Raw genomic sequence first — 12,072 nt, 5'->3', positions numbered from 1 at the left:
AGTGTTAGTTTTTACTTTTACTTTAATTCTTTTATCGATTACAATATGAAGCATATTTGAAAAGGAAAAACAGTCATGGCACAGGAGGGGGGAAGGACCGTTATGCATTGCCAGTTACCAGGTCTAGGAGTACAGAATTCCTGTGATCATTGTTGTTGTTGTAGTTGTTGTGGTCTTCAGTCTAGAGGCTGGTTTGATGCAGCTCTCCATGCTACTCTATCCTGTGCAAGCTTCTTCATCTCCAAGTAACTGCTTGCTGTATTCATCTCTTGGTCTCCCTCAATGATATTTACCCTCCACGCTGCCCTCTAATATTAATTTTGTAATCCCTTGGTGCATCAGAACAAGTACTACCAACTAATCCCATCTTCTAGTCAAGTTGTGGCAAAAATTCCTCTTTTCCCCAATTTTGTTCGTTATCTCCTCATTAGTCACATGGTCTACCCATCTAATCCTCAGCGCTCTTCTGCAGCACCACATTTCGAACGCTTCTATTTTCTTCTTGTCTAAACTATTTATTGTCCATGTTTCACATCTGCACATAGCTGCACTTCTTGACACTTAAACCTAAACTCGATGTTAATAAATTTCTCTTCTTCAGAAACGCTTTTCATGCCATTGCCAGTCTACATTGTATACCCTCTTTACTTTGGCCATCATTAGTTATTTTGCTCCCCAAATGACAAACTCATCTACTGCTTTTAAGTGTGTTATTTCCTAATGTAATTACCTCAGCATCACCTGACTTAATTAGACTACATTCCATTATCCTTGTATTGTATTCGTTGATGTTTATCTTAGATCCTCCTCTGAAAACACTGCCCATCTCGATCAACTGCCCTTCTGTGTCTGACAGAATTACAATGTCATTGGCAAACACCAAAAGTTTTTATTTCTTCTCCATGGATTTTAATTACTGCTACAAATTTTTCTTGTGTTTCCTTTATTGTTTGCCCAATATACAGATTGAATAACATAGGGGATAGGCCACAACCCTGTCTCACACCCTTCCCAACCACTGCTTCCCTTTCATGTCCCTCGACTCTTATAACTGCCATCTGGTTTCTGTACAAATTGTAAGTAGCCTTGTGCTCCCTGTATTTGACCCCTGCCACCTTCAGTATTTGGAAGAGAGTATTCCAGTCAACATTGTCAAAAGCTTTCTCTAAGTCTACAAATGTTAGAAATGCAGGTTTGCCTTTCGTTAATCTATCTTCTAAGATAAGTCGTAGGGTCAGTATTGCCTCACGTGTTCCAACATTGCTACAGAATGCAAACTGATCTTCCGCAAGGTCAGCTTCTACCAGTTTTTCCATTTGTTTGTAAATAATTCTTGTCAGTATTTTGAAGCTATGACTTATTAAACTGATAGTTCGGTAATTTTTCACACCTGTCAACACCTGCTTTCTTTGGGATTGGGATTATTATATTATTCTTGACGTCTGAGGATATTTCTTCTGCCTCATACATCTTGCACACTAGATGGTAGAGTTTTGTCAGGACTGGCTCTCCCAAGGCCATCAGTAGTTCTAATGGAATGTTGTCTATTCCCGGAGCCTTGTTTCGAGTTAGGTCTTTCAGTGCTCTGTAAAATTATTCCCATTTCATCTTCACCTACGTCCTCTTCCATTTCCATAATATTGCCCTCGAATACATCACACTTGTACTGGCACTCTATATACTCCTTCCACCTTTCTGCTTTGCTTAGGACTGGTTTTCCATCTGAGCTCTTGACATTCAGACAAGTAGTTCTCTTTTCTGCAAAGGTCCCTCTAATTTTCCTGCAGGCAGTATCTATCTTACCCCTGGTGATATATTCCTCTACATCCTTACATTTGTCCTCTAGCCATCTCTGCTTAGCCATTTTGCACTTCTGTTGATCTCATTTTTGAGTCGTTTGTATTCCTTTTTGCCTGCTTCATTTACTGCATTTTTATATTTTCTCCTCTAATCAATTAAATTCAGTATCTCTTCTATTGCCCAAGGATTTCAACTAGCTCTCGTCTTTTTACCTACTTGACCCTCTGCTGCCTTCACTATTTCATCTCTCAAAGCTATCCACTCTTCTTCTATTGTATTTCTTTCCCCCATTCTTGTCAATTGTTCCCTAATGCTATCTCTGAAATTCTCTACATCCTCTGGGTCTTTCAGTTTATCCCGATCCCATTTTCTTAAATTCCTACCTTTTAACAGTTTCTTCAGTTTTAATCTACAGTTCATAACCAATAGATTTTGGTCAGAGTCCACATCTGCTCCTGGAAATGTCTTACAATTTAAAACCTGGTTCCTATATCTCTGTCTTATCATTCTATAATCTATCCGAAATCTTCCAGTGACTCCAGGTCTCTTCCACGTGCTATGTGCAAAATTCTACCAGACGGCTTCCTCTCTCATTCCTTACCCCCATTCCATATTCACCTACTATTTTTCCTTCTCTTCCTTGTTCTACTGTCGAATTCCAGTCCCCCATGACTATTAAATTTTCATCTCCCTTCACTCTCTGAATAATTTCTTTTATCTCATCATACATTTCTTCAATCTCTTCGTCATCTGCGGAGCTAGTTGGCATATAAACTTGTACTACAGTGGTAGGCTTAGGCTTCATGTCTGTCTTGGCTACACAATGCGTTCACTATGCTGTTTGTAGTAGCTTACCAGTGCTCTTATTTTTTTATTCATTATTAAACCTACTCCTGCATTGCCTCTATTTGATTTTGTATTTGTAACCCTGTATTCACCTGACCAGAAGTCTTGTTCTTCCTGGCACCGAACTCCGCTAATTCCCACTGTATCTAACTTTCACCTATCCTTTTCCCTTTTTAAGTTTTCTAAACTACCTGCCCAGTTAAGTTATCTGACATTCCACGCTCCGATCCGTAGAACAACAGTTTTGTTTCTCCTGATAATGACTTCCTCCCAAGTAGTCCCCGCCCGGAGATCGGAATGGGGGACTACTTTACCTCCAGAATATTTCCCATGGGAAAAATTATGGCTGTAGTTTCCCCTTGCTTTCAGCCGTTCACAGTACCAGCACAGCAAGGCCGGTTTGGTAGGTGTTACAAGGCCAGATCTGTTAGTCATCCAGACTGTTGCCCCCTTGCAACTACTGAAAAGGCTGCTCCCCCTCTTCAGGAATCACACGTTTGTCTGGCCTCTCAATAGATACCCCTCCATTGTGGTTGCACCTACGGTACGGCTATCTGTATCGCTGAGGCATGCAAGCCTCCCCACGAATGGCAAGGTCCAAGATTCATGGACAAGGAATTCATGTAGCATTATAGATGTGAAATTTTCTGTACCCTCATTATTTGTAAATGAGGTAGCATGTGTTCAGCAAATTTAATTATTATTTTAGTATGATTAAATAGGGCAAGACTTGTCCAAAAAGTTATTACTTGTGTTTAGATGGTATTAGATTAGATTAGATTTACTTTCATTCCAATTGATCCGTAGTGAGGAGGTCCTCCAGGATGTGGAACATGTCAGAAAAACAACAATACATGACAAATATTTACAACTAAAACAAATAAGCTGATGTACCATTCCACAGGTCCCAAGTGGAATGATCGTCATTTTTTAATGAACACTAAGAGTCATTTTACAAATACTAATGCACTGAATTTAAAATAAAAAAGTTTTTTATTTATTTATAAGGTAATACAACTACTGTAATACTTATTTACAATGAACACATTACTGCACAGAAATGGTGCAGAAGTTAGATTATACTAACACACACACACACACACACACACACACACAAATTTTCAATGAACACATTACTGCACTGAAATTGTGCAGAAGTTATGTTGTACTTATATACAAATCAGTTGGTTTTACTAAGAAATTCATCAATGGAGTAGGAGTTGGCCACCAATAAATCCTTTAGGCTTCTCTTAAACTGAATTACATTGGTTGTTAAGCTTTTTATGGCTGCTGGCAAGTTATTGAAAATGTGTGTTCCTGAATAATGCACACCTTTTTGTACAAGACTAAGTGACTTTAAATCCTTGTGAAGATTATTCTTATTTCTAGTATTGATTCCATGAATTGAGCTGTTGGTTTGAAAAAGTGATATATTTTTAATGACAAATTTCATTAAGGAATAAATATATTGGGAAGCAGTAGTTAGTATCCCTAGTTCCCTAAACAGGCTTCTGCAGGATGTTCTTGAGTTCACACCACATATAACTCTCACTGCACGTTTTTGTGCCTGGAAAACTTTAGCTTGGCTTGATTAATTACCCCAAAAAATAATCCCATATGACATTATGGAATGAAAGTAAGCATAGTATGCCAGCTTTTTCATTTTTATATCCCCTATGTCTGACAAAATTCGCATTGCAAACAGAGATTTGTTAAGACGCTTCAGCAGTTCTGTGGTGTGCTCCTCCCAGTTGAATTTATTATCAAGCTGTAATCCCAAGAATTTAACACTGTCCACTTCTTCTATCTTCTTGTCATCGTATGTTAGACATATACTCTTGGGACACCCCTTACAAGTTCTGAACTGCATGTAGTGTGTTTTTTCAAAGTTTAGTGACAAAGAATTGGCTAGGAACCAGTGATTAATGTCCACAAATATTTTATTGGCTGATCTTTCTAAGACTACATTTGACTTGCTATTTATTGCAATGTTTGTATCATCGGCAGACAAAACAAACTTGGCATCTGGTAATGTTACTGATGAAAGGTCATTGATATACACAAGAAAAGGTAAGGGCCCCAAAATGGAACCTTGTGGGACCCCACATGTAATTAGTTCCCAGTTGGATGAGGCCTGATAGCTTGATACATGTCTCTTTCCTAATAACACCCTTTGTTTCCTGCCAGATGGACATTATTTCTGTTGGGGTAGTGAAGGTCAAATTCATATTAAGGAAGTTACTTGAAATGTCTGGTCTATGGTAATCCATAGCAGCATCTACCGAACCTGACAACCCCATCTTTTCAGTAACAGTTATAAAATGTTTGTTAAAAAGTTCTGCAACACTATACACATCTGTCACCAATGTATCATTTACTCTTAATGCTATTTGTTCCTCTTCATGTCTGGTTCTACCAGTCTCCTCCTTCACTATATCCCATATTGTCTTTATTTTGTTATCTGATATGACTATCTTTTCCTTGTAATATATTTGCTTTGACATCCGTATTACAGTCTTTAATATTTTGCAGTATTTCTTATAATGTGCTATAGCATCAACATTGGAAATGTTTCGGAGTGACAGATACAGTTTTCTTTTTGTTTTACAAGATACCCCTATTCCTAGAGTAATCCATGGCTTCTTTGTAGACTTTGCTCTAACCTTGGTAAGTTTTGGGGGAAAGCAGTGTTCGAATAAGGTAAGCACTTTATTAGCAAAAATGTTATATTTTTCATTCATGCCATGAACGCTGTAAACATCAGTCCAGTGAATGTCTCTGAGGAGTGTCCTAAAATAATCAATTTTTGGCTTACTGATTACCCTTTTGAGCTCAGATTTAACAGATTTTATATCCTGTTCAGTATTAACATTTAACGGAAGGAACTGCATGTCATGGTCTGAGAGGCCATTGACTATTGGTTTTGTAATATAATTTTGTTCATTGGACTTTTCTATAAAGATATTATCAATGGCTGTTTGTGAGCAAGTGGCTATCCTAGTGGGGAACTTTACTGTGGGAATTAAGTTGAATGATAGTGTTACTAACTCAAACAAGTTCTTATTGGGAGAGTCTTTAAGGAAATCTACATTGAAATCACCAGCAACCACTATTTCTTTGTTTTTGGTTGTTAAATGGGCCAGTACAGCTTCAAGGTGGTTTACAAACAGATTAAAGTTACCTGCAGGTGCTCGACATACACTTAATATTATGAAGGATTTTTTGTGAAATTCTAATTCTGTTGCACATGCTTCCATATGCTGTTCTAGGCAAAATTTATGAATGTCTATGTTCTTAAATTTATGACAGTTCCTGATGAATGTGGCAACTCCTCCTTTCTCCATTTCTGATCTACAAAAGTGAGATGCTAACCTAAACCCTGTAACACTTAAAAGTTCTATACCAGTGGTCACATGATGTTCAGAGAGGCAGATTATGTCAGCTGGGTTTGAAGACTCTAATTCATCTATGCAGATAGTTAATTCATTAATTTTATTTCTCAGTCCTCGAATATTTTGATGCAATAAAGATAGCTGACATTTCTCATTGACTGAGTTAAGATTGGGTGGAGTTAAAATATCTGCTGACAGTTGAAAATTCTTAACCAATGGCTGTTTATGCTGATGTAATAAGCTGGAATTATGTTTTTTGATTTGTTTCTCAAACTGAAGATTTGTCTCAGTTCTAACCTCGCTTAAAATTTGCTTTCTTTCTGTCCTCCCTACCCTAAAAAAGGGTCTTTTCTGAATCCTATAACCACTGGTATTTTACCACTCATGACAGTGCCTCCCCCCTTTAACTTTCCTGCTATTTCCCCAGCCAATTTACCCTTCCCCTTCCTGTTGAGGTGAAGGCCATGCCTAGTATAATCCCACCTACTGAGAGAATCAACAGGAACCACACCAATGTGTGACCCCGCACCCGACATGAGCAGCCGTTCCAGCTCCAAATTAACTCTCTTGACAGAAGAGTTCAAATGAGGTCGGTCATGGCACCCAAGAACAGATACAAACTCAACACTAGTATGCTTCGATGCTGATGCAATCTTCGCCAGGTCACACTCTATACTGTACCCAGGATCTCTGTCAATACTGTTACCTGCCCCACCCACTATAACCACGGTGTCTTCCTTAGTGAAATCTTTGCAAAGTGATCCTAAATCCTCTGTCACCTGCTCCAGACCAGCACTAGGTTTAAAAAAATTGGTGACCTGGTATTCTGATCCTAGTTCATCCTGCAAAAGTTGGCCAACACCTCTTCCATGGGAACTACCGAACAACAACACTTTCTTTCTCTTTACTGATTTCCCTACATTCTTACTTTTCAATTTGCTGCTGAAAGTTTGTTGTGCCCTGTCTACACCTGCAACTGCTTGAGGCTCACCAGCTTCTAACTGAAGCAACAGGTCAAATCTATTTTCCACATTCACCATAAAGCTGTCAGACAAAGTTCTAGGCCTGTTCCTCCTGTTGCCTGTTGCCACTTCCCACCTCTCTTTACCCTTCTCCCTCCTTAACCTGTCAAGATCTCCCCTGGCCTTGTCTAACTCAGCCTGAAGGGCGGCAATTTTCCCCTCCTGTTCTAGTATCTTCCTATCTCTACTACAAATCCTACAAAACCACTGATGAGTCTCATTTACTTCCCCTATTCCCACGCCACTACAGTCACCAACATGGAAAAAACTACAGCACCCATCACACCAAAGCCCCGACCTAACAATTCTACGGCAAGTCAAGCACTTTTCACTCATGATAAACGTAATAGTTTATCAAGAATAAGTTAGTTAAATTACAGATAAACAGGAAAATATGGTTACACAAATTTGGCCTACACGCAACTGTTTACGCAACTGTGTGTAAACAAAAACAAAAGTGCAAAGTTTCTGAAACAACAACTTAAACTTTACGCTACTTTCCGGAAATGCTAGTTAAATAATGAAGAGGTACCCTAAGTTAAATTGCTGGAGAGAGCAAGGAACAACTAAACGAAATTCTATAGATTTGCTTCAGCAGAACGTAAACAGAAAATACGACTGTACGGTCTTTTCGTGTTTTCTGCTATATTACGTAAAGAAAAATGAAACCTTTAATGGTAGACTTAAACGGCACACTAATACACTTATTTACCACGTATTCAGTACTAATCTATATGTTTTATAATCTAAAATAACTTATCTTTACGAGAACACCAAAACTCGCGCTAGTCGCCTGGCTGAAAGCTTCTATTCTCTTCTTGTCCAAACTGTTTATCGTCCATGTTTCACTTCCATACATGACTACACTCCACACAAATACTTTCAGAAATGACTTTCTGACACTTAAATCTATACTCGATGTTAACAAATTTCTCTTCCTCAGAAATGCTTTCCTTGCCATTGCCAGTCTACATTTTATATCCTCTCTACTTCGACCATCATCAGTTACTTTGCTCCCCAAATAGCAAAACTCCTTTACTACTTTAAGTGTCTCATTTCCTAATCTAATTCCCTCAGCATCACCCGACTTAATTCAACTACATTCCATTATCCTCGTTTTGCTTTTGTTGATGTTCATCTTATATCCTCCTTTCAAGATCCTGTCCATTCCGTTCAACTGCTCTTCCAAGTCCTTTGCTGTCTCTGGCAGAAATACAATGTCATCGGCAAACTCCAAAGTTTTTATTTCTTGTCCATGGATTTTAATACCTACTCCGAATTTTTCTTTTGTTTCCTTCAGTGCTTGCTCAATATAGAGATTGAATAACATCGGGGAGAGGCTACAACCTTGTCTCACTCCCTTCCCAACCACTGCTTCCCTTTGATGTCCCTCGACTCTTATAACTGCCATCTGGTTTCTGTACAAATTGTAAATATCTTTTCGCTCCCTAATAGAATATATATAGTAGTCAAAGCTATTTTGATTAGATTCAGAAATAAATAAATTTCTTCACATTTGACTAGATTCAAACCAGTGACCTTCCACTCTTCAAGTTAGCATTCTAAATATTGCAATACACCACTACTCTGTTTTATGTTCTGACTTTGCTGACCCAGTTGCAACAAGGAATTGTAGTCATCAAAATGTTCAGTTTCATGCAATGTCGTTTGAAGCTTATCTAATGTAAAGCCACAGGCTTCCTTTTTTCAAAAAAAAAAAAAAAAAAAAAAAAAAAAAAAAAAAAAGTCTTCTCGCTGCAAGCCTTTCATCCACTGGTGTGTTTTCAACAAACCATGTTTAGTTGCACAATATTCACGTGAAATTTTGGCCGATGATTTCCTTGATATGCCTGATTTTTTTTACATTGTTTAGGCCACCATGCCTTAAAATCAATGGTGTCACTAGTTCACACTGGATGAACTTGCAAATTAGAAACTGCTCTTTGTATTAGTGTGTTGATTTTGTCTGGAGTATATATTCAGTCAGTCTTGCAAATATGTCTCTTTGCTGTGACAAAAGCTCTATCAAAAGGCAGGAACGAATCTCCTCTGATTGGAAAAGAATGAATAATCTTTTCAAATGTGCAGCTAAAAAAATCTGGCCATAGTGTTGTTTTTATTTTGACCATGGCATCTATCTGAAAAGACATGTAGCTCTGTCACCTCTTTGGGGATATTTTCCTGAAAATACTTGTTTAGCAATGAGCAGACTTCATTGGGTCCTTTACTAGCCTGTCCTTCATGGTGTTAGAAAACCATTGCCTTATCATCCCACAAGTTGACAATGCAAAATACAGAAACCCACAGTAGTCTGTAATAAAATACTTCCTGCTCTGGAATATGAGGCATTGGGATGTTCTGCATGTAGTCAGTAGTAATGCCTCCTACACTATTGTTTTTTGGCCAAGCTTCATGATTGCCTCAATTTTCTTGTAAGATTTGAACAATGAAAAATCCATGTAAGAATATCAACAGTGTAGGAAAAGACATTGCTACTTACCATAAAGAAGATGCATTAAGTTGCAGAAAGGCACAATTAAAAGACACTTACACAAAGTTTTCAGCCACAGCTATCATCAGCAGAAGAGAAACAGAGAAATACACAGCATTCATACACACAAGCAAGCACACCACATGCACACATGACCGCCAACTCCCGCAGCTCGGGCCAGAATGCGACTATCACCTGAGATGGCAGCTGCAACCTGGAGGGGACAGAGAAGGGGAAGGGATAGTAGTGTACAGCTGGGGGGGACAGAGGAACACTGCCTGGCAGTATGTGCAAGGACTAGAATGCCAACAGGTGTGGCATCAGCAGATTGTGGGGCTGGGAGGTAGGGGAAAAAGGAGCAAAAAGGAGAGGGGCGGAGAAAGATGGGCTGGTACATTGGTAGAGGGCAGCAAAACAAAGAAGCTGGGAGACGAGAATGGGGAGGAGATGATAGGAAAGAGGGTGCAGAAACTGTTCTGTACAGGGTGTGGGGACAGTATTATACCATAGGTTGAGGCCGGGATACACGTGGGAGTGGAGAATGTGTTGTAAGGATAATTCTTATCTGCGCAGTTCAGAAAAGCTGGTGGTGAAGGGGACGATCCAGAAGGCTTGGGTAGTTAAACAGTCATTGAAATCAAGCATATCATGCTCAGCCTCATGTAGTGCCACTGGGTGGTCTGCTTTGGTCTTGGCCACAGTTTGGCGGTGGCCATTCATCCTGGTGGACAGCTGGTTAGTAGCTATGCCAATAAAAGAAACTGTGCAATGGTTGCAGCAGGGCTAGTAAATAAAGTGGCCCAGCCCCTTATGGGGTAGTATAAACCTGTGACCAGACTGGAATAGCAAGTGCGGGTTGGATGCATTGGGCAGGTCTTGCATGTGAGTCTTCAACAGAGATACGATCCTTGTGTCAAGGGGTTGGGATTGGGAGTGGCGTAGGGATGGATTAGGATATTGTGGAGGTTGGGTAGGTGATGAAACACCACTTTAGGAGAAGCGGCAAAGATTTCAGGAAGGGTTTCCCTCCTATCAGGGCATGATGATAGGTAATCAAAGTCTTGGCAAAGGATATGGTTCAGTTGTTCCAGTCCATGTTGGTCCTAGGGTGACAAAGGGGGCACTCCTTTGTGGCCAGTTCTTGGGTGTGGTGGGAGGATTGGGGGTGTGAGGGGAAACAGCATGAGAGATCTGTTTATGGACAGGTCTGTGAGGTAGTGCCTGTCTGTGAAGGCCTCGATGAGACCCTCGGCATAGTGAGCGAGGGAGTTCTTGTCATGCAAATACACCATCCCCGGATGACCAGGCTACATGGGAGGGATCATTTGGTGCAAAAGGGATGACAGCTGTTAAAATGCAGTTACTGTTGGTGAGTTTAATGTGGACAGAGGTGCAGATGGACCCATCAGAGAGGAGGTGGTCAACGTTCAGGAAGGTGGCACACTGGGTTGAGGAGGACCAGGTGAAGTGGATGGGAGAAAAGGTGTTGAAGTTGTGAAGGAAAGAAGATAGTGTGTCTTGTCCCTGAGTCCAGATCATGAAAATATCATCAATGAATATGATCCAGACTAAGAGATTGGCATTTTGGGAGGTTAGGAAGGTCTCCTCTAGATGGCCCATAAACAGGTTACATAGGAGGATGCCATGCAGGTGCTCGTGGCTGTGTCACAGATTTGTTTGCATACCTTCCTCAAAGGAGATATAGTTGTGGATTAGGGTAATGTTAGTAAGGTGTATGAGGAATGAGATAGTGAATTTGGAATCTGAAGGATGCTAGGAAAGATAATGTTCATTAATGGTAAGACCATGGGCATGAGGAATGTTGATGTATAGGGAGGTGACATCAACAGCGACAAATAGGGATCCAGGAGGTAAAGGGGTGGGAGTGGTAGAGTGTCAGGGAAGGTAGTGGAACCACAGTGGCTGCGTTCTATGTAGGCATGACAACCAACAAACTGTCTGTCCGCATGAATGGCCACCGACAAACTGTGGCCAAAAAACGTGGACCACCCTGTTGCTGAACACGCTGCCAAACATGGTATCCCTCATCTCAGTGACTGCTTCACAGCCTATACCACATGGATCCTTCCCACCAACACCAGCTTTTCTGAATTGTGCAGGTGAGAACTTTCCCTGCAATACATCCTACATTCCCATAACCTTCCTGGCCTCAACCTTCGTTCGTGTGTGTGTGTGTGTGTGTGTTTGTGTGTGTGTGTGTGTGTGTGTGTGTGTGTGTGTATGTGTAAATATTTTCTATGTCTCTTTTTTGAATAATGGACTTCACGTACAGGGGTTGATTCAGTATGGCCCTTAATCAGAGAACATAATTTTTCGAGGATTAAGGTATGTCTTGAACCCTCCGACTTGCCCCGCATGTCAGCCGGTTAGCTGTCTAACAGTACTCGATGATTTAAACCACAAACATTTTCTCACCAATTCCATGGAGACTGAAGAATGTGTTTTTACAAACCACCTCACCCATCCAGCCTCCTCCCTTTTCCCATTCCAGCACTACATA

The 12,072-nt window shown here is 40.2% G+C and overlaps 1 protein-coding gene across 2 annotated transcripts in view; it reads left to right on the top strand.

Annotated features, from left to right (window-relative positions):
- The window catches only part of LOC126210365 (nuclear RNA export factor 1-like), a 143,095-nt gene that overhangs the window by 85,510 nt on the left and 45,513 nt on the right, over window positions 1–12,072 (top strand). The window lies entirely within an intron of this gene.

This window comes from Schistocerca nitens, chromosome 10 (assembly GCF_023898315.1).
Source record: "Schistocerca nitens isolate TAMUIC-IGC-003100 chromosome 10, iqSchNite1.1, whole genome shotgun sequence".
Classification (NCBI taxonomy): domain Eukaryota; kingdom Metazoa; phylum Arthropoda; class Insecta; order Orthoptera; family Acrididae; genus Schistocerca; species Schistocerca nitens.
This window is presented reverse-complemented; position numbering and strand designations above follow the sequence as displayed.